Source organism: Ambystoma mexicanum, chromosome 8, assembly GCF_040938575.1.
Source record: "Ambystoma mexicanum isolate Mex_15411 chromosome 8, UKY_AmexF1_1, whole genome shotgun sequence".
In the NCBI taxonomy this organism is placed as follows: domain Eukaryota; kingdom Metazoa; phylum Chordata; class Amphibia; order Caudata; family Ambystomatidae; genus Ambystoma; species Ambystoma mexicanum.
This window is the reverse complement of record NC_090929.1, coordinates 1615564344-1615588811: the sequence shown is the minus strand read 5'-3', so window position 1 is coordinate 1615588811 and position 24468 is coordinate 1615564344. Positions and strand designations below refer to the sequence as shown.

The 24468-nt window shown below is 47.1% G+C and overlaps 1 protein-coding gene across 1 annotated transcript in view; it reads right to left on the bottom strand.

Moving 5' to 3' along the window:
- TDRD1 (tudor domain containing 1) overlaps positions 1-24468 on the bottom strand; it is a 2044642-nt gene that overhangs the window by 654221 nt on the left and 1365953 nt on the right. The gene's annotated exons all lie outside the window — the stretch shown is intronic.

Sequence of the window (24468 nt, the reverse complement as noted above, 5' to 3'; positions counted from 1 at the left end):
GAGAGACGAACAGAATTTCTTTTAAAACAAACAGTATGTAAGACAATTTCTTAAGGACTCAAAGCATCAGTTAAAGTACCTGTTTAAATAATAAAAACATAGCGACTCATTATGAGTTTGGCAATTCAGTGAACATGTGACTACCCATTGGTAACTTTTACTACACCGGTTAATTCTTACTTTGAAGGCAAAGTGGCGGATTCACCAGCATAAAAACGCTGGAGGTGAATCTTCCGCTTTAACTCCAAAAATCTGTGTATTTACTGCATGGGACTACCACTTGGGGTCAATCCACCAAAAAGCCCCATGTAGTTCTATAGTACCCAAATATGTGAATTTACTCATAATCCTGTGGGAATGCCATGGTAACGGTAAACAATGTTGGCGGTAAACTGGTGTATTTACTCGGAATGATGCCCATAGACAAGTCACAGCTATCAAATTAATTTCAACTAGGAAAGCACACCTAGGTGCATCCACAGCTATAAATATAAAATTCAACCTTTCCATGAAACATTTGCATAACTATTTAGAAAGACAGTGTACTTAAAACATTGCAAAGTGAAATCTACTTCACTATTCATAGCACAATCTTCAAGACAAATAAAAATGTGTTTGAATGATGCTTTCGTTTAGCTAATATGATTTACGCATATATAACTGTGCCCTTTCTCTAAAGAAGGTCTAGCCAAACTCATGAAACTCCAAAAGCATGCATAGCGTAAAAATCAAGACTGAGAAATTAATCCTATGCTTGGAAGTGCGCACAAGCAAAATGATATCTAGAATACCTCATTAGTGGTGGATATGTACACTGTAGTGTTAGTGGTATGTATCAGTAGTGAGGGCTGAAGAGTAATTTCTCAGGAAACCCTTCAAAAGGTTGAATAGAACATTTAAGAATCACCTCACTAATTGCACTTCCAACTAGTGTTCAATTTGGGCTGATTAGAAGATTAATTTACACATATATAAAGTTCACTAGATTTCAACCTGAAAAATAGTTCAAATTTGACAATTGTTTCCTTTGCATCGGTAATTTTTTATGTTCCATAAAAAACGCCACGGCAAAACGTGTTTCAACCCTATCTGGGCCGACTTAAGAGGGAATAGCAGGGCATTGAGTTGCTGGCCCACAAGTACAAAAATAACCTGTACAAAGTTGTAATACAGCATTGGTATGAAAGAATGTTTGAAAAGTACCTAATGTCAGAGTGTGACCCTTCCAAAAAAAAAAAAGCAAAACATTCAGATAGTTCAGGAACAACAAGCAAATGCAAAATATCAGTTCTGAGGTGTCAATTGCTCGTTAATCCTCCTTCGGCAAAAAAACCAAAAAAAAAACATGGTCGTGGATGGCGACCACACTGATAAACACAAACCATTAGCTAACGCATCAGTCAAGTGGCCACACCCACATGTTTGCCAGGAAACATAGCATTGTGTAATATCTTGGTACCTGAAGTAACACCCGGACCAGCAGGTAAGATATTTGTAGGTTTATTTTAAGATAGTTGCCAGGAACAACACTGGCATGTCCCCTCGAGCCAGCATAACTCAACTGTAAAACTTAGAACCCAGCTTGAGAGCACAACATCCCAACACTCCACTCACTCTGACATCAACATTCCAGTAACAGTAATGTCACCACCTCACCTCAGATGCACATTACAACACCTCCCCCTCCTTTCATTTCTTGAACAAAGAGAAATTCCTCTAAAACCACCACTAACGCAAGCCCTACATACATGTGTGGCCAGCACATAATGCATTAACTCACCAGACTCCACGGGCGACATGAAAATTGCCACCCGGAGCTCACCTATGACCCTGAACACTCCAAGATTTATGACACTAGGGAAATGTGCTTAACCACAAAACCACGGGACAAAACAATACCTACATGGCACCCCAAGAAATACACTAACTGTGCCACCAACAAATTGGACAACATAACAACCCGTGTCAAACAAGACACCCAAATCCAATTCTACTCCTCCCTCTGAAAACACAACAATGAGGAACCCAACACAGTCTAAAATGGGCTAACTCCTCCCATAAACAGAATTGGAAAATACCCTTGAGAAACAAAACAAACCGAGCACTTCCACCTGTTCGAAGCTGCCCCTTGGAACCTAGGACCTGCCACGACCCAGCGTTCACACAGATAAACTACCCAACGCGTTAAAAACTCACTGCACAAACAACTTTCCACCCTAGTCTGCACCCTTGGACACCATGGCTGCCACCCCCGGGCACAAACCCAGCTCAAAAAGACCAACAACAAGCACACATCATCCCTAGATCAGTCCACAACAGCACTCCAACAGGGCACCACAAAAACACCTAAGGAAACCCAATCCTAAGGATTTAGGAAGAACCACCACCTTAAACCATCACAATATGAGTACACCACAAACCTTGGACCCCTAGTCCAGCCAACTGCACAACTGCAGCACACCCACTAACACCTTGGACCCCTGGTCCAGCCAACTGTACCACTGCAGCACACTCACTAACACCATGGACCCCAAGTCCAACCAACGCAGAACACTCACTAACACCATGGACCCCAAGTCCAACCAACGCAGCACACTCACTAACACCATGGACCCCAAGTCCAGCCAACTGCACCAACGCAGCACACTCACTAAAACCATGGACCCCTGGTCCATCCAACTGCATGACACCACCAGCGAGGACTCAGTCCCCGCCACTTGCACCAACGCAGGACGCCACACTGTTATCAAGGACCCTAAGTCCAACACAATTAAAATGTTCACCTCACGCACCATATGCATACATGCAAACAATCTTGAATTAAATATGCAGATATGCGGCATACACACCAAACATTGGCATAAATGTGAAAATACAGTGACATAAAAGCGCAAGGCACCATTTTGGTCAAAAATTACTGCAGCAATACTATTGAAATATCCGGCAGTGCAGCAAAATGAGTTACATCAAGAATCCTTTTAGCACAGAGTAAAAATGCGGTCATTAATAAAGCATCACAAACCACGAGTACCCCCACCCACGAGTCCGTCCAAACTCAATAGTGCGAAACCCGACCTGCAAGAAAACATTGTTAGATAATTAACACTTTTCCTTTAGTACACACACAATGTCAAGACCATCAACCACTGATCTCTACGGGCGAGTACCCCCACCCACGAGTCCAAAATCCCAAAAGTTCACTCACCTGCAAGAAAAGTTAGTTACAAAAGTAAAAACAATGCAATTCTTGGCATAATAATGCAACAAAGTCAACCAAATCTCACTCGGACAGCAATTGCAACTAAACACCAAATCACAATTGAATACCCAAACACGTCCTAAAAAAAGCACATCCAGATACATACATACACAACTCGCACTGCACGCATCCACACACACTCACACAGGCCCATGTTACGCATACACACTACACCCAAAAAAACAGCCGGCACGCACGCACGCACGCACACACACGCACACACACACACACACACACACACACACACACACACACACACACACACACACACACACACACACACACACACCTCACTAGTGAAAAATGTTCTCCATAAAACAGGAACATCCTCCTCCTCGTGACAGGCTGCAGTGATTCAGGACTCAAGTGCTCCAAGGCCCACGCAGCACAACAACTCCGGTCACAGGCTGTAGGCAAATCCTTCATTGCACCTGGCCTGATGGACTTGCAGTGCAATAAATCCTCATCACTGCGTCTCCCGACACAAGTTCAAAACTCCCAATGGAGTTCAAACGGGTGTCCACTCTCACCCCTTCCAAGACAACACATGAATCCACGTTGTTGCCTTTATCCCATACAGTGAAACACTCGCACTCTTCCGATGCGCATACACAGATGTCCATGTCTTCCCAGACATGTTTCCTATCCAGCTCCCCTTCAGGTACTTCACAAAGTCGTTTGGAGAACCCCGCGGCTGCTTTTCTCCGACCAGAGACACGGCTTCAGCGCGTACCTACGCTCAAAACTGCCAACGTAATGTAAACCTCCTTTGCCTTCCAGCAGCTCATGCTGGAACGCAGGTCGCGACAAAGGCAACGTGATCACAACTACGCGTTCTGTCACGCCCCCATGAACGCGTCCGCATTCCAGCTTCTCCCGCCATATGCATGACCAACATTCACTATGCAGTACCTCCCGATGACATGTTATGTCACCACAATTGCTCCAGACGCTGCAGCGCTCACATCTCCTGCGCTCCTCCATCGGGTGAGACGATCGGGGGCCCGCCATTATGGAGAGCGCAAGGTAAACACCCGTGGACTCTGCTCTCAGGGCCCCACATGGATGGAGTCCCTAACTGCCCGCTAGCTGGACCCCCGGCCTCCAGCCAGCATCCAGGGACACTCACCTCCTTATGACACAGCGCTCCATAAACTGCCCCGGGAGGCACACTAACTGCAGCAAAGCCCACACGCCAAAAGCCGCCTCCTCTCTGAACGCTCCTCTGCCAGCATCTAGCTGACTCCGAACACTAATCGAAGCCTGGAGCCGACGGCGCCGATGCGCTAGGACTTCCTGGATGGGGCATGAAACAAATTACTCCTTGGAGACCCCGCACACCGACATGTGTGCCGCTAGTGACCCCACAGTTGTTCCTGAACACACTTTGCCAGACTACAGCGCCACCCGGCAAGATGGACACTCACGGCAGATGCTCCTTACATCACCGCACACCAACCTGTGTGCCGCTAGGCTCCCCAAGGCACCAGCCAGCCACTGGAAATAAAAATGGCCATTAGAGCTGGAGAACTTAACCCAACACCACACACAGACTTGTGGGCCGACCCAGCCCCTTCATTCAGCACCACCCGGCCTGCTGAAGAGTCATACGCAGCCCTACTAAAACAACTCTGGGCTCCAACCTGCTGACAGCTTGGCGCTGGGACATGAATTCACTGGAGGGCAATGTTTCCTGGTTCTGGACTGTCCCCTCCTCGACAGGATCCCATCCTCGTCGCCAGTGTAATATCTTGGTTCCTGAAGTAACATCCGGACCAGCAGGTAAGATATTTGTGGTTTTATTGTAAGATAGTTGCCAGGAACAACACTGGCATGTCCCCTCAAACCAGCATAACTCTCAACTGTAAAACTTAGAACCCAGCATTAACAGTGATGTCACCACCTCACCTCAGATGCACATTAAAACACATTGGCATCCTGGAACACAAGTGGCCACACCCACCTGTTTAACAGAAGTTACTTTAACTTCGATTTGTGTTTCCAGGAAACTTGGTTATGCTCTACTCCTTCCCTGTGCGGATTTACAATAGTTTTAAAGCCAGCATTAAAGGGAATGAGATTGAGGCCCTACTCAGGGCTTTTGTTTGCCTTGAAAATAGGCTTGGGCATATCAGTGGTGAATTGGGAACACAGAAACCCCTACATGCAAGCCCTGGAACTCAAATGTGATCCTAAATTATTTCTGGGACTGAGATCAACACTATTAATCTTTACTGGAACCCATTGGCGATTAGTGAGGAGGCCTTCATAGGAGGAATGAGGGAACTAATAGACTCAGCAAATACATGGCTAGACACATGAACCATCATTTTGTGTGGAGACCTGAATTTATCGTGTTAACCATCAACATAAGCCGAAGACCGGAACATGGTGCCCACACTACCAGGTGGAAGAGAGGGAGGGCAGAGGTGCGTGCAATTGATGGAGGAACGGGATCTTCATACATTAAATGGATGAATGCAGGGTGACATACCCAGCAACCAGACTTGGTACAGAGGCTTCCAGTTGGCAACATTGGACTACGTTTTTGTTTCAGGTAACATTCTGCCATTTATAAACAAATTCGAAATAGGCGAAATGACCACTAGCGAACACAACCTTCTGAGAGTAAACCTGAAGGCTGGGAAACGGGCCCAAAATCGGTTTTACACAAATAAGGTTGACATAAACCAGGGGTAAAATCAACTACGTATGAGCGAACAAAAAATGTAAGGCCCGATCCCCCGATATGAGGACTAGACAGATGCATGGGCACATCGAACAAATCTAGAGGCTGTAAATTACGTATTGATCTTACAGAGCTTCAATTAAATTGGAGAGATGGGGCTGCCCCGTTCATACCTCAAAGGCCATAAAAGCCCTATATCACAACACCTCACTAAGAGTTAGATTGAATGGGGCAGGGATTCTCTCAGAGGAGACACCAATAGCCAAAGGCCTGAAACACGGGCACTCGCTCTATTCAATCTTTTTAGATCTGGCTTGGGGGCCATAAGAGAAAGCTAGATGGGAGAAAAGCTGATAAATAGGCTGTTCTACGTAGACGACTTTAATCTAGGCCTTCAATGACAACTGAACAAATTGATGCCATATGTCACAGAGAACGGCCTGGCGGTTAATGTCCCCAAATTCAAAATACTGAACCTGGAACCCACACGTTCTTATGGTACCTAGAGGGTCAGCCCTTGTAACAAGTAAACGTCTTCAGTTATTTAGGGATACCGATTAAACGGCAGCAATGCTGACATCCAGACTGAAAAATCTGAGACAGAACATAAAGAAATTATCCTCACAAGGAAGAAAATTACATAAATAATGTGGACGCTTTTCCCAGTTACCGGTGATCCAATTCTATAAACTGAAGGTGGTGGCAGCATTGATGCATTCCTCGTCCATAGTCACCTTTCCTCCGTACTGTATGGGCGTCCCTGGCTAGGGACGGGAGATTGAACCTTTTTCACCAGACTCCCCATGCGCTCCCTGACTCTGCCCACCAGCGCCACTCCTCAGTCCCCACTGACACGTCAACAATATTACCATTGCCAAGGGACACTAGTTTTATTAGGAGGGAGGATGGTGGGACGTATGGAGGAAATGGGACTGTGGACTAGGAGTACGTTAGTCACCACGGTGAGTAACTTACAATTATTCCTCCATACTGTATGGTCAATTACAACTGAATGTAGCTCCAGGGTGGAGAGGTGACCCTCCTTAAGAAAACAAGTTGCTTAATACTACCTGCCCAAATGCAGAGACTGACATGGAGCCATCATTTAAACAGTAGTGCTTGCACAGAAGGCCAAAGGAGTGGCCCACATGGCCGCCCTACTGATGACCTGCCACGGAACGTGCCGATGTAACACGACTGCCGTGGCATTGGCTCTGATAGCGTGGGCCTGCATGTTTGCCGGTATCGGTTTGTGCTGCCCCTCATACGCCTCCTTGATGGCCAAAACCATCCACCTTGCTATAGAGGCCTTAGAAGCCTGATATCCTGGCATTGAACCCCCCAAAGGTGAAAGAGCATCGGATTTGAGGAAGCTCTTGGTCCTGTCCAGATAGAATTTCAGAGCACTCCTGACATCTAGACACACGGAGCATCGTCCTTAGGGTCAGCGAAGAAGGTAGGTAACGCCATCTCCTCATTTAGTGGGTGTTAGGTAGAATCATCTGCAGTACCCTTAGGGAACACTACAATTACCACAAGTGATAGTACAATTTCACCTTTGGTACAAGCCTGTACTACAAAGTAAAGTGGAAGCGATGGCTGAGCAGACCCACTTATCTCAAGAGCAAATGAGCAGTAAAAGGGATTACACAAAGGACTACAATTACTGTGACTCAAGCGCACACTGACTCAAGGTTTCTGGTTAAAAAATATAAGTACATTTTTTTTTTAAACCATCTGTTCACAAAGCACTTCTATTAGATAAAACCACACTCCAAATATACTACACACAACCAATTCCTCTTGTTAGGTCAATTCAAGGTAAGCACATTAGAGGTGGGAGATCTGAGATGAATGACATTACATGGGAGATCTGCTCACAAATGCATACTCCATACGTGGACCAATCACGGACCACAGTGGTCCCAGGCATTCATGGCACTCCAGGGTCTCTGGCACCCAGGATGTGTATTGGAGCCAGACATTCCAGCCCACATCCTGGAGGCACACACACAAGGCATGCAGAAGCCTGCGAAAGTAATGGGATTCGCGGGAAAGTGCATGACTAAATAAGGACTGACCCGGGTCGACTCAACCTGGGGAAGGTGAAGGGGCAAGATGAGCAAAGCACAATACAAAGAACCTTGTGGCATCGCCATTTTGGAGCCAGGCCACCTATTCGTGCCAAACGCAGTTAACATGGCAGGAAAGGGTTAAAAAGAATGCGAAAAGATAGCTGCCACCAGTCCTGTCCATGACACATCTGCACAGTTCATAAAAAGTCTAGCGAGAGTTTCTAGGGCCTTTGGAAAGGACTATAGACCCAAGTGTGCTGTATGGTAAGAAACAATGCACACTTGTTACATGTTCCACAAAAGTTTCAACAGGAGAAAAGGACTAAGGGAAACAAAGTCTCCCAGTACCCACTGTCTTAAGGGCATGTCAGTTTCCCCATAAAAAGTGTGTGAAAGCCCAGGAGTGCAGCTGAAGACTGTGCTTATCTGGAAAAGTCAGCAGCAAAAAGTGTGGGGGTTGACACATGGAAGGAAAATTACATACAATTATGAAATCCATCTCAACAACGAGCAACATGATCTCTGCCAAAAGAGTTGCTGTCCCAAATTGGGGGAGTGGAGGGGAGGAGGGGCTGGGATGGGTAGAGGGTACCCCGTGGATACTGCGGAGAGCAACCAGGGGTCAGTGAAATTTTGGCGCCAGAATCCTGTGCAGGTCCCTTAGGAAGCACTACAGAAGATTAAGACTACAGGTATGAGCAATAAATCCTCTTTGGTATCAGTCTGTACCACAAAGATTTAGTTGGTAGCTGTGGCTAAGCAGTCAGACTTATCTCAAGAGGAAGATGAGCAGTATTCAGGGTTTACACAATAGGACTACAGTGATATGGCACAAGGAAACACTGACCAAAGATTTGTATTAAAAAGAATATATATATTTATTTTACACAGTTCTAGTTCAACACATTAATCACAGTTAATAAAGCAAGTTAACATCAGTCACGAAAAGTAAACAACTCCCTAGTTAAATTGTAGACCAGTTTGAGCAAGAGTGAAAACTGAGCAAAACGGCACAGTGAAGACCAAACACAAAGGGCACTCTAGTAATTTCTCACAAGGGAATAAAAGCACAAGTTATAAAGGAATATCTTCTTACACACCCTAGCAACACTTCCCATAAGTTTGTGAACAAGTTTAGGCAAGGCAGTACTTTAGCATAGAGAATACTTAAATGAAAACGAGCAAAATGGCACTTCACAAGTTTTTAAAACTGGGAAGGAAAAGGTGGTGACCAGAATTAGGTGCATCAACACAGTTCTAGTTGAGAAGCAATCTAGAGAAGGCAGTTCTAACAAAATCAGCCAGAGTCAATAGGCCTGTGCCAGAGTCAGTGGTACAGGACAAAAGGGCCCAGGAGCAAAATGTTCTTGTAGCTGCAGTCAAGTCTTTGGTTAACGATTCGAAAAGTTGGATGCAGAAGGTGAAAGACCATGTTAGAGAATAGGGGCGGCCAACCCAACAGGTAGGTAAATGATTTAAAACACCTTCAGCACTACCACGCGAAAAGGGCGGCCTTGCGGAAAAATGTACCTTAAATGAAGAAGAGGCTCCTGCGGTGGTAGTTGTTCCTGGTAGTTCCTGCAGTTCAGGGGATCCAACAGAGGAGGAGAGGCTCTCGTCGTGGAGGAAGGTTCGAGTTACTGCACTACCCAGAGATGAAACCAGCCGCGGTGTTGCCCAACGGATAAAAGGTACACTCCTTTAAATCGACATCCGGATGAATGGGTGCTTGGCTATCCGGTCTCCGAGTGCGGGGTACTGGCGATTCGACCAGAGCAGGTCCAGGAAGGCGATTGGCAAACTAGTTGGCCCCACCAGCTCAAGGGAAGAAGGCTCTTCATCTTCTCTCGTCGTGTGGAGAAAAGTGATGAGACGCTGCAGCAGGGCTTCACCGGTGGTTCAGTCGTAGCAGATGACTTTGGCTTCTCTCCTCTTCGACTTCTTAGTTCCAGTGGCGAAGTCTTGCTCTTCCAGTCCTCAGGACCCTGCTTTTATGCAAAAAGATCCCCATTCATACAGCCTAGCGGTCACTCACACAGTGGAGTGGTCATCTTGGCGGGAGACCCTCCAGCCTATCAGGGCAGAGTGCGACATGGGTTGCGGAGGCAACCCTGTCCAGGGGTCCTACTCCCCCTCCCACACAATGGATCCACCCCAGACTCAGTGGCGCCGAAAGGAGGGCTTCTTGGCAGACGCCTGCCAACAGGATGAACAAATTATCTCTGACATGGGTTAGGAGTTTAGAGAAAGACAGGAGTGTTAGGCAGAATCCTGTGCAGTGCCCTTAGAGACCACTATACACAATTAAGACTACAGATGGCAATACAAGTTTTACCTTTGGTACAAGCCTGTACTACTATGTCATAGGGGTAGCAGTGGCGGAGCAGCCAGGCTTATCTCAAGAGTATATGAGCAGTAGCAGAGATTACACAAAGGGATCACAATTACTGTGACTCAAGCAAACACTGACTCAAGGTTTCAGGTATAAAATATAAGTACATTTATTTTTAAACCATTTGTTATAAACACGACGATGGATGGCACATCATGAACTCTGCCTTAACGATGACAAGACCGAGCTCCTACTTCTAGGTTCCAACCAACGGCTTAACAAACTAGATCAGACCTACAATTCATTCACCATCGACGGCAACGACATTAAGGTCTCCAAAGACACCAAGACCCTAGGCGTCTATCTTGACACCACGCTTTCCTTGAACAGACAAACAAACGCAGTTAGGTCAGCATCTGCCTATACTTGCAAACTTATCACCGCTTGTAGACCCTTCCTTAAGTCGACCAATTGCATCACCCTCGCCAGAACTCTCGTCATGGCCAAAATTGACTACTGCAGTGCCCTTTACTTAGGGACTAGTCAGTCTAACCTCAATAAACTGCAAACTGTTCAAATCAATGCCTTAAGGGCAGCCTTAAACATCCCGAGACGTTCCCATATCTCCTCTGTCAGATCGGACCTACGTTGGCTTCCGGTAAAACAAAGAATTGCCCTGAAAACGCTAGCCTTGACTCTCAAATGTCTTAACAACAAAGCCCCACCTTACCTGTCTGCCCGCCTCACACTACACACATCATCACGTCCAATTAGAGCAGCCCAAACTCACAGCCTCACGTTGCCTAGATTTAAACTCCAAAAAGCGGGTGGGGTGAGCTTCCCTGTTCTAGCCTCCAAACTTTGGAACAAGCTCCCCACTCCTATCAGAACTGAACCATTGTTCCAAGCCTTCAAGAAGAAGGCTAAAACTTGGCTGTTCTCCCATGAATTATGAGACCTTCACTCTATCTTGTACTCTTGTGTGTTTTAGGCCATGCTTTACACCTCACTGTACTTACACTACAACCTGCTATGGCACTCTTTCTGTACATCTCGGTATATTACTGTATATTGTGTGTAATTTCTTTGTAATTAACTAATTCTGTAACTAATGTACTTAATGTAATGTAATTACTTGCTGTAACATGTCTTCAAGAGTATGCGCCCGGTTGCCCATGGGCCTGGTTCTTTGCGCTTTATAAATAAATAAAATACAAATACTTCTATTAATTCAAAAACCACACAAAATATACTACAACTAACCAATTCACTTTGTACGGTATAACTTCAAGGTAAGTACCCTGTGTTTGAGCGGCCCGGTGTTATGAAACAAACGAAGTTACCGGGAATACACTTGCGATACCTTTTTAACAGTAATGACAGTTAGGTCTTACTAAAGAAACGCGTATCCGCGGCAAGAAATATTACCGGGGCAAAAACACACTTAGCACCTGAGATAACCAGAGAGAGTTAGGGGCAAAAATCATAGGCAATACTTTTGTCAAGGCAGACAGAATCAGAGAACACTCTTGGATAGAAATTCAAAAGAGTCAATAGGCCGGAGCCAGTGTCAAGTGGAAGCAGGTTCCTGTTGTTGAGGATCACACAGTCGGATAGTTCACGATTCAACGTAGCCAGGAGTACTTTGATATTGTCAACAGAGGAAGCAAAAGTTATAAGGAAGGAAGGAAGACAAGGGCAAGCCTTGGAGGCGAAGAAAAGGGGTTCATTCAAATTCCTCATGCAGAACACAGTACCTTATTCAATGAAGAAGCTGGTGCCACGGCCGTTGTTCCTGGTAGTTTCCTGCAGACCCTCGGTTCCTGGAGCTTCGATCCGAAGGAGGACGTCTGGAGGGGTCTGCACCACACAGGGCTGAAGCCGGCAGAAGCGACGGTGAATAAAAGGTGCGCTCCATAAAAACAGGAGAGGCTCTTCAGATGGCTATCCCGACCACTACAGCCGTGTGCAGCGATTTCGACCACAAAGGGGATCCTCTGGCTGTAGAAGATGAGCTGGTTATCCCCACCAAGCTCAAGGGAAGATGACTTCGGACTGGATCTTCTCTGGTCGTCGAAGGGTAGATAGCTCAGGACTGCAGCAGGGCTTCACCAGGACGGGATAGTTGCAGCAGTCGACTTCTCTGCTTCTCTTCGGTTCCTTGTAGTTCCAGTGGCGACTGACTTCTAGCCCAAGAGACCTGCCTTTTATGCAAAAATCCCCCCTTCACACAGCCTGGCTGTCCATCACGCAGCAGGGGGGTTGTCCGGGCCGGACAACCACCTCAGCCAATCATGGCAAAGTGTGACTTGGGTTTCCTAGGATAACCTGTGCAGGGGGTGACTACACCCCTCCCTCACATTCAGCCCACCTAGACACCCAGACGCCTAGAGGAGGGCTTCTTGTCAGAAGCCCGCCAAAAGACAGCGAACGAAGAAGGCAAACCTGGTTTGCCGCGCAAAGTAAAACACAAGAAGGACTTTAACAAAAAGAAATGGCGAATAAACCCAACCAGAGCCAAAGAAAAAGTATTTTGTCAAGCGGGTTTAAGTTCGATGCTAATATAATAGCGTAAAACAATACCATGTTTATATAGTATAATCGCAGTAGAAAAGTTAGGTTAGATACCACTGCCACCAGCCAAGTCTAAATATTAAAAGAGCAAAACAATGCTCTAGGAGGTACAGATAAAAAGGGCCAGGAAGGAAACCTTTCCGATACTCCATGTAAGATGGGGTGTACTGGATCTGTGGTTAAACGACTAAGTAAATTTAATGGCAACTTTACCCTTTTCTGGGGGACAGTAGTCAGACTCAGAAATGGAGTCGATGGGAAGTCTAAAAGGCAACTATGCGTCACTGCACTGAAGGTGCTGTGTAACACACAAAAGGGGGCTACTGAAGTGGTGTACTCCAGAGTCCGCAATCACAAAAACAGATGAAATGCACATGGCAAAACACAAGTAAGAGTGGGAAAAAGGGGTACACTCTTACCAAGTGGAAAAAATAAACTCCAGAGATCCAGCAAAGCTGCTGGGGGACTCACTAGGTAAGGGAAATTAGCCATTGAATGAGAATTCTCCCTAACAACGAGAAAGAATTTATATTAAAGTTCTGGCAAATAAAACCTACCGGAGTAAAGTTACTAATAAAATAAACCGGCGGTATGTTAGAGGCTGTCAGTAAAAGTGGTAGCCTCGAACAATGGGAACATCCCATAAGGAAATATTTGCGGTCGAATATTTTTGGTAGTAACCACTGCCACCAGCCAGAAACTTTTGAGAGAGGGACGGTACGGTACCCTCTCGAAAATGAACACCAGGGAAAAACTATTAACCCTTCCCAGTACCTCCATAGTAAGATGGGTTGTACTGGTTTAGTTCATAAAAATTGACTAGTAAAGTCAATGGGATAATTACATGCCCTGGGAGCTGTCCAGTTAAAGCATCGAATGAAAAAGAAAAGGATTGAATGCAAAAGGATCGCCACAATAGGGCCGAAAACAAGAGGATCGATTTTTTTAAATGATAGATTTTTTTTGGTTTTCATATAGGTATAAAAAAAAAAGTAAAAAAAAAATAATAATTCGATCCTTTTGTTTTCGGTACTTTTGAGTCGATCCTTTGACCATTCGACCCTTTTTTTTATCCTTTAACCTATAACTGCCCTGGGAGACAGTAGTCAGTCCCAGGGTATAGAGTCTATGTTTGGGGGTCACTATGACACCCCTGTGTCACTGCACTGAGGGTGCTGTGTAACATGTGTATAAAGATGGTTCCTATTAGGGTGAGATAAACCCTATAAACATTAAACACAAAAGATAGCCTAGAAAACACTTAGCAAATATGCCTAAGAGTGGGAAAAAGAGTCACTCTTAGCAGGAGAAAAAAAAAACACCTTCAAATCCAGCAAAGCTGCTGGGGGACTCTATAGGTAAGGGAAATTAGCCATAGAATGAGAATTCTCCTTAACAGAGAGCAAGCCTGCCCTGCATTGGAAACACGTGGACTCGGAAGTGCGTGTCATGCCTTCTTTCCCTCAGAGTCTGTTGCGGAGGCTTTCCCTTCATTAGTGCCGGGACTCGGAGGACGCGGACCGGAGACCAGAGCAGGAAAGCTGCAGCTGAATCTCGGTAAGTGCTATTTATTTTTTTTACAAAAAATAAGCACTAGCTGCGGTTTTTTTTCTATGTTTTCCGGGCTGGAGGAGCCCGGAAAACTTAGAAATAAAACCGCAGCTTTAAAAACGTTGTATTTATGTTTGCGGTCGCTTTTGCAGCGACCGCAAACATAAATACAACGTTATTGTGTTGGAAAACGCTGCAGTTTTTCTTTCCAAGTTTCTCAGGCTCCTCCGGCTCGGAGGAGCCTGAGAAACTTGGAAAGAAAAACCGCAGTGTTTTCCAACACAACCGCGTTGTGTCTGCCTGAATCTGCTTTTCCATTTGGGGCTCTCGGGCTCCGGAGCCCGAGAGCCCCAAATGGTAAAGCAGATTCAGGCAGACAACGCGGCATTGCGGAAAACAACCGCGTTGTTTCTGCCTGAATCTGCTTTTCCATTTGGGGCTCTCGGGCTCCCCACGGGGAGCCGAGAGCCCCAAATGGAAAAGCAGATTCAGGCAGACACAACGCGGCATTGCGGAAAACCGCGTTGTGTCTGCCTGAATCTGCTTTTCCATTTGGGGCTCTCGGGCTCCCCACGGGGAGCCCGAGAGCCCCAAATGGGAAAACAGCTGCAGGTAGAAACACTACGCGTGTAAACATAACCGTGTGTGTTTCTGCCTGCTGTGGCTTTCACTTTGGGTCTCCGGAGCACCGGAGACCCAAAGTGATAGCCACAGCAGGCAGAAACACACGCGGTTGTGTTGGAAAACGCTGCGGTTTTTCTTTCCAAGTTTCTCAGGCTCCTCCGAGCCGGAGGAGCCCGAGAAACTTGGAAAGAAAAAACGCTGCGTTTTCCAACACAATAACGTTGTATTTATGTTTGCGGTCGCTTCAAAAGCGACCGCAAACATAAATACAACGTTTTTAAAACTGCGGTTTTATTTCCAGGTTTTCCGGGCTCCTCCAGGCCGGAAAACTTAGAAAAAAAAAACGCAGCTAGTGCTTATTTTTTGTAAAAAAAATAAATAGCACTTACCGAGATTCAGCTGCAGCTTTCCTGCTCTGGTCTCCGGTCCGCGTCCTCCGAGTCCCGGCACTAATGAAGGGAAAGCCACCCAGCGGTAGACTTTGTTTACTACAGCTGGCTGGCTTTTTCTTCATTAGTGCCGCAAAAGCAAAAGCCAGCACAGGAGGGCCTCCATTTCACAAAATGGCTGCGCCCCTGTGCTTGCTTTTTCGAATTTTGAGCTTGAATAGCTCAAAATTTTACATAGGAAGTTTTAAAACGGAGGATGTTAGTATTTTTTTTTTTATGTGGCCTATCTATTTTTTAAATAAAATCTTTTACTAGACCATCCCCTTAACTGTCGCCAGCATGGCATTGGCCTGACGAAGAAGCAAGGACGCGTTGGAATACAGCTTCTTCCCGTACGCCTCCAAGATCTTCACCTCCTTGCCTAGCAGCGGCGCAGAAGAGGAGGTGGAGCACGACTGAGGCTTGGAGTATAGTGATGACTCAGCGATCACCGAGGAGTGTGGCTGAGGATGGGCTGATAGCAAGAATGTATCCCCATCCATTTGCCTGAACTTAGCATCCAGGCGTCAATTGACCGGCTGGACACAGTGGGGCTTGAGCCAACCCTTCTTGGCCAGGGTGACTACATCGGTCTGCAGTGGAATTCCCGTTTCAGCAGAGGGTTTTTTTTGCGTGAGGACTTCTGCAAGGACCCCCCCCCTGCTTGTTGGTCAACCTCGGGTTGAGGAAGGCCCATGTACTCAGCCAGCCCCGCAAGATGTTTGTGGAAGGCCCTAGCTGACGAGGGCCGGTCAGGGTCCTCTTCCTCGTCCGTGTCCGTATCCTCGGGGTCCGGAGGATCCTGAATCGGAGGAGTAGCGGGAGCCAGAGGCTGGGATACCGGGACCGGAGGCTGTGGAGGAGGCCTGTACAGAACCACCGAGGAATAAGTCCAGGAGCCGGAGCCAGAGGCAAAGGCTGCACCGGAGCCCGGGGCGCCGGCAGAGGAGCCTGCAGTGCTGGAAGCATTGGAGGGAGAACATCCCCGAGGATAACCCCCATCCAAGGGGACTTCATGAGGCCGAGGAACCTCTCAAAGAACCTGGCCTCACAGGCTGGAGAGGTTTTAGGGGATATAAACGGAGTAGCGGGCGGCTGCTTGAGGCGCTGCATACCCTGCCCATATGTAGGTAGCGGAAACCTGCCCTGAGCAAATGAAGGATAGGCTGTAGGTCACGTACCTGGTTGAGGCCAGTCCCACCTTAACACTCGTTCTTTACCAAGCTCCCGTTCCTGGAGCATCGTCAGACGGGTGCTGAAGTCTGGCACAGAGGCCATTTTGTAGAGCTGCCTTCCACGTGCCTGCGTCGTGTTGCTCGGCTCACTGGGCCTAGCCTCCTCCAGGACTCTTGAGGATCACGAAGCCTACCTTACCCCTCAGGCCTAGGCCTGGTAGGCATGATGCCCTCTGCCAGGGGGTTGGTAGAGCTGCATTTAGGTGCCCCCTCGGACATATTTTCGGTACTATGGCATGGCCCCTCGGACATAATGCCGGTGCAAGGGCGTAGCCCCTCGGGTGAAGACCCGGTACAAGAACCTTCCGGTCCCTCAACACTCTCACCGGGAGGATCAGAGGATCCCTCTGCCTGCAGGCTGGTAGCTGGAGCAGCCTCGGTGCACGTGCTGGTACAAGAACCTGAGCGGACCATCCTGCGCGGGCGAGTCCTTGGGAAGGAGTCTCCCTTGCGGGGTGCGATGGAAAACAGGCCTTAACTTGGGACTGGATCGAAGTTTGACGAAGTTCTTCAGGTCCTCTGGAAGCAATTTCTGGAAGAGCTCCCTCCACCTGGCTAGCCTGTTCTTCAGAGATTTCGATGACAGGGCGTCACACGCTGTACAAGCTTGCCAACTGTGGTCTGGGCCAAGGCAACATAGGTAGAGAGCGTGGGGGTCTGAAGTTTGAAAGAGCCCGTCGTAGGATGGACACAAGCTGAACCCTGTGTAAGTCGACATGCGCCGGGGAGGAGCGTGACGTGACGCCTGAGGACTGAGTACCTGAATGATAAAAAAGACACAAAAAGACAGAAGCAGTATCTGCGCTTGGAATTACATGGCCGAAGCCAAATCCAGGAGTGCTGGTGAATTGTGCCCGTTCGCGTCAACACGGAAAAGGGGACCAAGGTGTGGCACCTGAGGGCAGAGTCAGGGCACCACACGAACCAAGGGCCGTGCCTCTAAATTTAAAAGGGAAGAAGGTTTTCTCTGGTGAAAAAGGTTCAGTCTCACGTCCCGTGGAAGGGAGGCCCATGCAGTATGGAGGAAAGTGGACGGGACGCAAGAGTAAGATCAGGGAAAGCGCATGGAATTAAGAGGCTTGAGGCCTCACCCAGGAGCACTGGTGAAAGCGGTCTGCTCCAGTCAACGCTGAAAAGTGAACTGGGGTGTGATGCCGGTGGGTGGGGACGCCAATACAGGATGGAGGAAAGGGGAAGGGACGTGGGAGTAAATATAGAATACAGAGATTCTTAAATTTTAAATTTTTTTTTTTATATATATATATGTGTTTTGTGGGTTTTCGTGTGTCGAAAAAAAAAAAATAGAAAAAAAGGGGGTTGGGGGGGACCCCCCCTAAAAAAAAAAAAAAAAAAAAGTGTAAAAAAAAAAAAAAAAATTCGACCATTTGGCATTCGACCAAATGGTGTCGACCAATTGTCCTGTCGACCAAATTTTTTCGACCAATTGACTGGGAACCAACGCGAAACACACTGTGGTGGGAGGAGTGTCATGGTGTCAAAGTCTTGGTACAAGGGGAAAAGGAGGGGGAGACAGATATAAGATTGTCTTAATCTGTTAGTTTAGGGAGCTTTTAAGCAAAAATCCAAGTGTTTAGATTTATTCTGAAGGTCCAATAGGAGGGTTCCTTTCTCAAGGTGAGGGGGAGATTGTTCCAGAACTTGGCGGCCATGACGGGAAAGCTCTGTCCTCCTGTGGTATTTCTGGTGAAGGTGGGCAGTCTGAGGCGATGGCTGTTTGTGGAAATTAGGCCGGGGCAGTGTTCGTGGTGCACCTGCGCGTGATAGAGAGGGTCTTGAACTTAATCCATTCACAAATCAGGAGTCAGTGCGGGTCTTTCCTAGCCTTTTTGACATGATCATGCTTGGACAAACCTAGAGCTGCTCGGGGGGCATTGTTTTGGATGGTTAGAAGCTTGCATAGGTTGTGTTCAGAGGTTACTGCAAAGAGAGCCTTATAGTAATCCAGTTTGGCTCCTGTGATGGCTCCAGCTATGGTGAGGTGGTTGGTTGTGGTGAGAAATGGCTTGCTGGAGTTCAGTAGTTTTGCTGTGTATGCATCGGACGAGGAAATGGCTTTATCATGACGTGAGAGGTCAAGGGTGGCGTCTAATTATATGCCCACGGTTTTTGCTGCAGAAGATGTTTGGATCCGGTTGCGGTCAATGTCAAATGCTTTGTAGGCTGGGTCCATGCTCCGGAGGGTGGTGTGAGAGCCTACAATGAGGATCTCGGTTTTGTCATTGTTGAAGCATAACTGGTAGGTTATAACAAAAACCAATGGTAACAGTACACCAAACGATCCTTCAGGTAAACAATATCAATATAATCAAAAAATAGATGATGGCATTAAGGCTGGATTACTCTTTTACAGAAATGTAATAAAAAAATTACATCATAAAAACTGACACATGAATACCGTACAAAATCAATTCTGTTTCACACATCGACTAATTACCACATTTCATACCCACTCGTACCAACAAGCATACCCTCTGCACCAGTGTTTCCAGTGAACAGAAAAATCAGCTCATAATGCAGTCTTTCTTAGCACTCTATCTCCACTAATATGTTCTTTCTATTGCACCCTTCTTAACAATGTGCACATAAGTCCAATGATATTCTCAGATAGACTATATCTGTCTACATATGTTTCGGTCGATTTATGGCCCACCACTGTGGCCCGCTGTCTTCTTGACCTTCTTCAGTACCAACAACCGAGAGTGACCATATCCTCACTCATGCCGCACAGCGTTTCTGCTTTCATTTAGAGTGTTCAAACTTAATTGCAAACAGTGTGTGGCCTGTCGGAAAACTTCCGTCCAAACTAAATCATACAACACTGTGTTGCAGGTGGGTGAGAGATGAGGAATTAGACACAGACGAATGTGATGGTCCTGAGCAACGACACCGAGTAGAGAAGTGTTGCTGACAAGCGGGACACGGACAAACGGTAGAAAGAAGCAAGTCATGTTGGTGAGGAAGGTGGTACACTTGGTGTACTTGCCCATGAGGTGGACATATAGGTTGACTCTGGACTTTATGGTCTTATAGGTCACCCATTGTGTGGCTCCCTTCAAATCAGTTTTGAACGGATTTGGGCGAGCTCAGGAACCTGGTTCTCTTGAACACTTGGGATTCATCCCCTTTTACTTGCGCAACCTCCATCAATCAGGAATTGGAGGTCAGTGCAAGTTTTCACAACCATTTTTGGTTGTTAGACATAATTTGTTGTGTTGAATTAGAGAAATGAGGCTGGATTACAAACAGTTGTTTTTATGCTTGTTGTAGGTAGTATGAAACCACTAAAGTGTTGAAGACATCTTCCACCAATACGTAGAAACGAGAGTGAGGATACGGTAGGTTGCCATCCAGTTTTTGGACAATGCCATAAACTGAGTTGATGGAGTCAACTTGGCAGGTGCCTGAGTGAGGGAAGAGGATTTGGGCGTCGTCGGCATAGTTTGTGTAAGATATCCCGAGGGCATACAGATTAAAAAGGGGTTTAGCATAAATCTTATACAGGGTTGGGGAGATGCAGGATCTTTGTGGGACTCCACAGGTTACTGGTATCGGTGGATTAGCATGGTCGTCCATGAAGACAGGATAGGATCTGTATGCTAGAAAGGATCTGATCCAGTCTGTTGCTGGTAGGGCGAAGTCTGCTATTGTAGTGAGGTGGTTGCAGAGTGTCTGGTGGTCAACGAGGTCTAATGCGGCTGTTAAGTCCAGCACGAGGAGCAGAGCCAGTTTGCCAGTCTCTTCCATGTCATCTAGCTGGTTTATTAGGTCCAGTAAGTCGTTTTCGGTTCCGTGCCTTGGTCGGAAGCCTGAATGGCGGATGCCCAGAATGTGGTTGTCCTTGAGATCTGGTTATACACTGCGCGGTCAAGGGTTTTAAGGATGAAGGGTATGGTGGTGATGGGGCGATATTTGGTGGGGATGGTAGGGCCAAAGGAGATTTTTTGTTTTAGTAGGAGGGTCCAGGCTTCTTTCAGGGCAGTTGGCACAGTTTTTGTTGCAAAGGAGGAGTTGATTATAGCTGTGATGATGGGTGTGAGCCTTTCAGCACAGTCTTCGATTATAGGAGCGGGACAGGCATCTCCTTTGCATCGGGACGCCTTGAGGACTTTGATGATGTGCGTCACTCCGGTTTCCGATACCGGGCACAAATTAAATTGGGAGATTGGTCTGCTGGTTGTATGAGAGAGCATGGAGGTGGCTGGTGGTGGTTTGGCGAGGATGGCCAGTTACTTGGTGCAGATTTTTGTGTGCAGTGGAGTGATTTTCTTTGTGAGGGATTCTTGTACTTTGTTACAACAAGTGTCAACTATGATGAGGTATGTGGGAGCGCAGACTGGCGACTCAAGATCGCCTGAGATCAGTTTGCTTAAGATCGTGAAGAGTTTGCGGTTGTTGGATTGTGCGTTTTTTATTCTAGCATTGTAGCTGCTCGCTTTGGCGGTGTGAATAGCTCTTTTGTAGTCTTTGGCTAGGGAGGTGAACTTGGCTTTGTAATCTGTGGAGGGTTCTTTTCTCCATGCCGTTTCGGTGGGAAGTTTCTTGGCACGGGAGGCAAGGAGCTCAGGGGTGAACCAGGATTTTTTTAAAGCTTGCTTGATTTCACGCTTTTATAGCGGGGCTAGAGTGTCGACAGAGCAATGGGGTTGTTGTACAGTTTGACCAGGGACTCTGGGTTTGTATCCATGTTGGATGGGATTGTGAGGGCTGAGAGGAGGGGTGTGAGGTAGTCCTTGTTCAGGTGTTTGGTGCAGCGGGCTAAGGCTTCAGGTTTCACTGAGTGATAGGAGCTGGGCCTCCTGTTGGGGATGTCAAATGTGATGGTGTGCTGGTCGGATCATGGCCAGGTTGTGCTGAGGCCTAACAGGTTACAGTTGAGGTCGGCAATCCAATCGAGGGTGCAGCCCTGGATGTGGGTGGGTTCAGCGGTTCGCTGAGCAAAGCCAATGTGGCTGAGGGCTATGGCTATGCTTTTTGCAGCTGGGTCTGTGGGGTCATTGAGGTCTCCCAGGATTAGGATTTTAGAGCAGGGCTCGATGGTGGGATTGGTGTTTTTTGGGGGTTGCATTGGGGTCCATGCCTAAACCATCTCTCTATTAAACTCTAGTGGGCAGAGTGCATTTTTAATGTGAGTGTGTATATGAACTATGGTGGGTTTCAAATAGTTTGAAAAAAAACCTTTCACCTGAAACGTGAAAGTAGGAAAGTCCATTTGATCAAGTCACACATTCCACAATGCCACCTAGTAGCCACTGCTGGAAGTTCACATCCTGTTCTGAGCCACAAGAGCAAGGCATTGTGGGTATGCAAATTGGTTAAAATGCAAAATGATAAATTACTTACCCTGGTGACTAACGTACTCGTAGTCCATAGTCCCCTTTCCTCCATACTGTATGGGCATCCCTCCATCAAATCTCTCCATGGTCTCGCTCCCCCCTATCTTTTTTCCCTTCTCTCTTTCTACACTCCCTCTCGCTCCCTTCGCTCAGCTGACCACTTCCTTCTCACTGTTCCTCCTTCCACTTGTGCCTCCTCTTGTTTACGCTCCTTCCAATTCCTTACCTCTCTCAATCTGCTCTATTCCTACCTTTTCCCCATTCCGCACGTCCCTTAAATCTCTCCTTCTCCATTCCCCGCCATGAAAGCCCTCCCCCTTCTCGCTCCCCCACCCTCCCCCTCTTAACCCATAATCTCCCTCCACTTCCCCCTCCACCCCATTCTCGCCCATTTACCCCTTCCGTTTCCCTCCTCCTCCTTCCTATCCCTCCCTCTTCCTCCCAGTTCTACTGCACTACTCTCCCGCTTCCCTTCTGTCTAATTGCTCTACATACTGTTTTGTTGGTCGGATTCAAAATCCTAATTTGCTTCTACTGTTACTGTTATTCGTTATTGTTATATGTATCCTGTTAAAATGTGCAGCGTTTTGGAGTAAAGCGCTATATAAACTAAATACAAATACAAATCCCTTGCTAGGGACAGGGAAACAGAACCTTTTAACCAGAAATTTAGATGGGCAAGGGGGCGCGGCCCAGGGAGCATTTGCTCGCCTAACTTCGCCCACGGGCACCACTCCTCAGTTCCCTTTGACGGGTCGACAGCATTACAATTGCCTAATGACACAGGTTTCTTACGGGGGAGGATGGTGTGAAGTATGGAGGAAAGGGGACTATGGACTAGGAGTACGGTGAGTAACTTATAATTACTCCTACGCCCCGTCCCCTTTCCTCCATATTGTATGGGCAATTACAACTGAATGCAGCCCCAGGGAGGAGCGTTAGCCCCTCTAAAAGTAACGCCCGTGGACTTGGCTATGATGGCATAGGCGTGCATGCTTGCTGGTAAAGGTTTGTGCTGCCCCTCATACGCCTCCTTGAAGGCCATCACAATCCACCTTGATGTGGAAGCCCTGGAAGCTTGAAAGCCTGGCTTTGACCCTCCAAATGTGATGAACAAGGCATCAGATTTACAAAAGCTCTTCATCCTGTCCAGATAAAATTTTAGCGCACGCCTGACATCCAGACAGTAAAAGACCTTCTGAACCTCATCATCTGGGTCTCAATAGAATGTTGGGAGTACTATCTCCTCGTTCTGTTGAAAGGAGCAAACAAGCTTATGAATAAAGGCAGGGTGCGTTCTAAGCATCACCTTGTCACGGTGAAATGTTGTATAGGGCTCTGAAGCCACCATGGCTCAAATTTCGCTAACACGGCGTGCCAATGTAAGGCCCACCAGTAGGTCTTAATGGAAACCAGCCTGATGTCCGCGGACGCCATGGGCTCAAAGGGTTTGTGCGCCAGGGCAACCAGCAGCACGTTAACGTCCCAGACCGGATGTGGAAGCTTGACAAGCGGATATAATCTAGTTAGACCAGCCAGTTATCTCTTGACCACCAGATTGGAGGATGAAAATATGTCGTCGCCGGAGTCATTGTAGGCCCCTATGGCTGCCAGATACGTACGGCAGGTGTCTACCTGCACATCTGAGCGAGCCAGGTGCGCCAAGACAGGACATCATCCAAAGAGCATGTTAATGGATCAATCTTCTTTGTTTCAGCCCACTGACAAAACCTGGTCCACTTGCTCCTGTACTGACTCCTGGTGGAGTCGCTTCTAGCCCACTGTATGATAGCCAGGTTATCCCAAGACAGGTGCAGATGCTTCAGGGTAACCTGTTCAGGAACCGAGCTGCGAGGACTAACCTCCACGGAGCGGGGTGAACCATTGTGCCCCTTGGGAGGTGTACTGGGGGCTGATCCGACAGACTGAAGTTCCGAGAACCAGGGTCTTGCAAGCCACCATGGCACTATCAAGATGAGCCAAAGGCTGTGTGACTCCCTTAACCTGCAGATGACCCTGTGAATAAGGAGTGTGTGTTAGGGCACTGCACAGGATTCTGCCTTAGGGACCACTACACACAATTAAGACTACAGGTGGCAATACAAGTATTACCTTTGGTACAAGCCTGTACTACTATGTCAGAGTGGTAGCAGTAGCGGAGCAGCCAGGCTTATCTCAAGAGTATATGAGCATAAGAATAGATCACACAAAGGGACCACAATTACTGTGACTCAAGCAAACACTGACTCAAGGTTTCAGGTAGAAAAATATAAATACATTTATTTTAAAACCATTCGTTATCAACACAACACTTAAATTTAAAACCACACGTTAAATACACTACAAC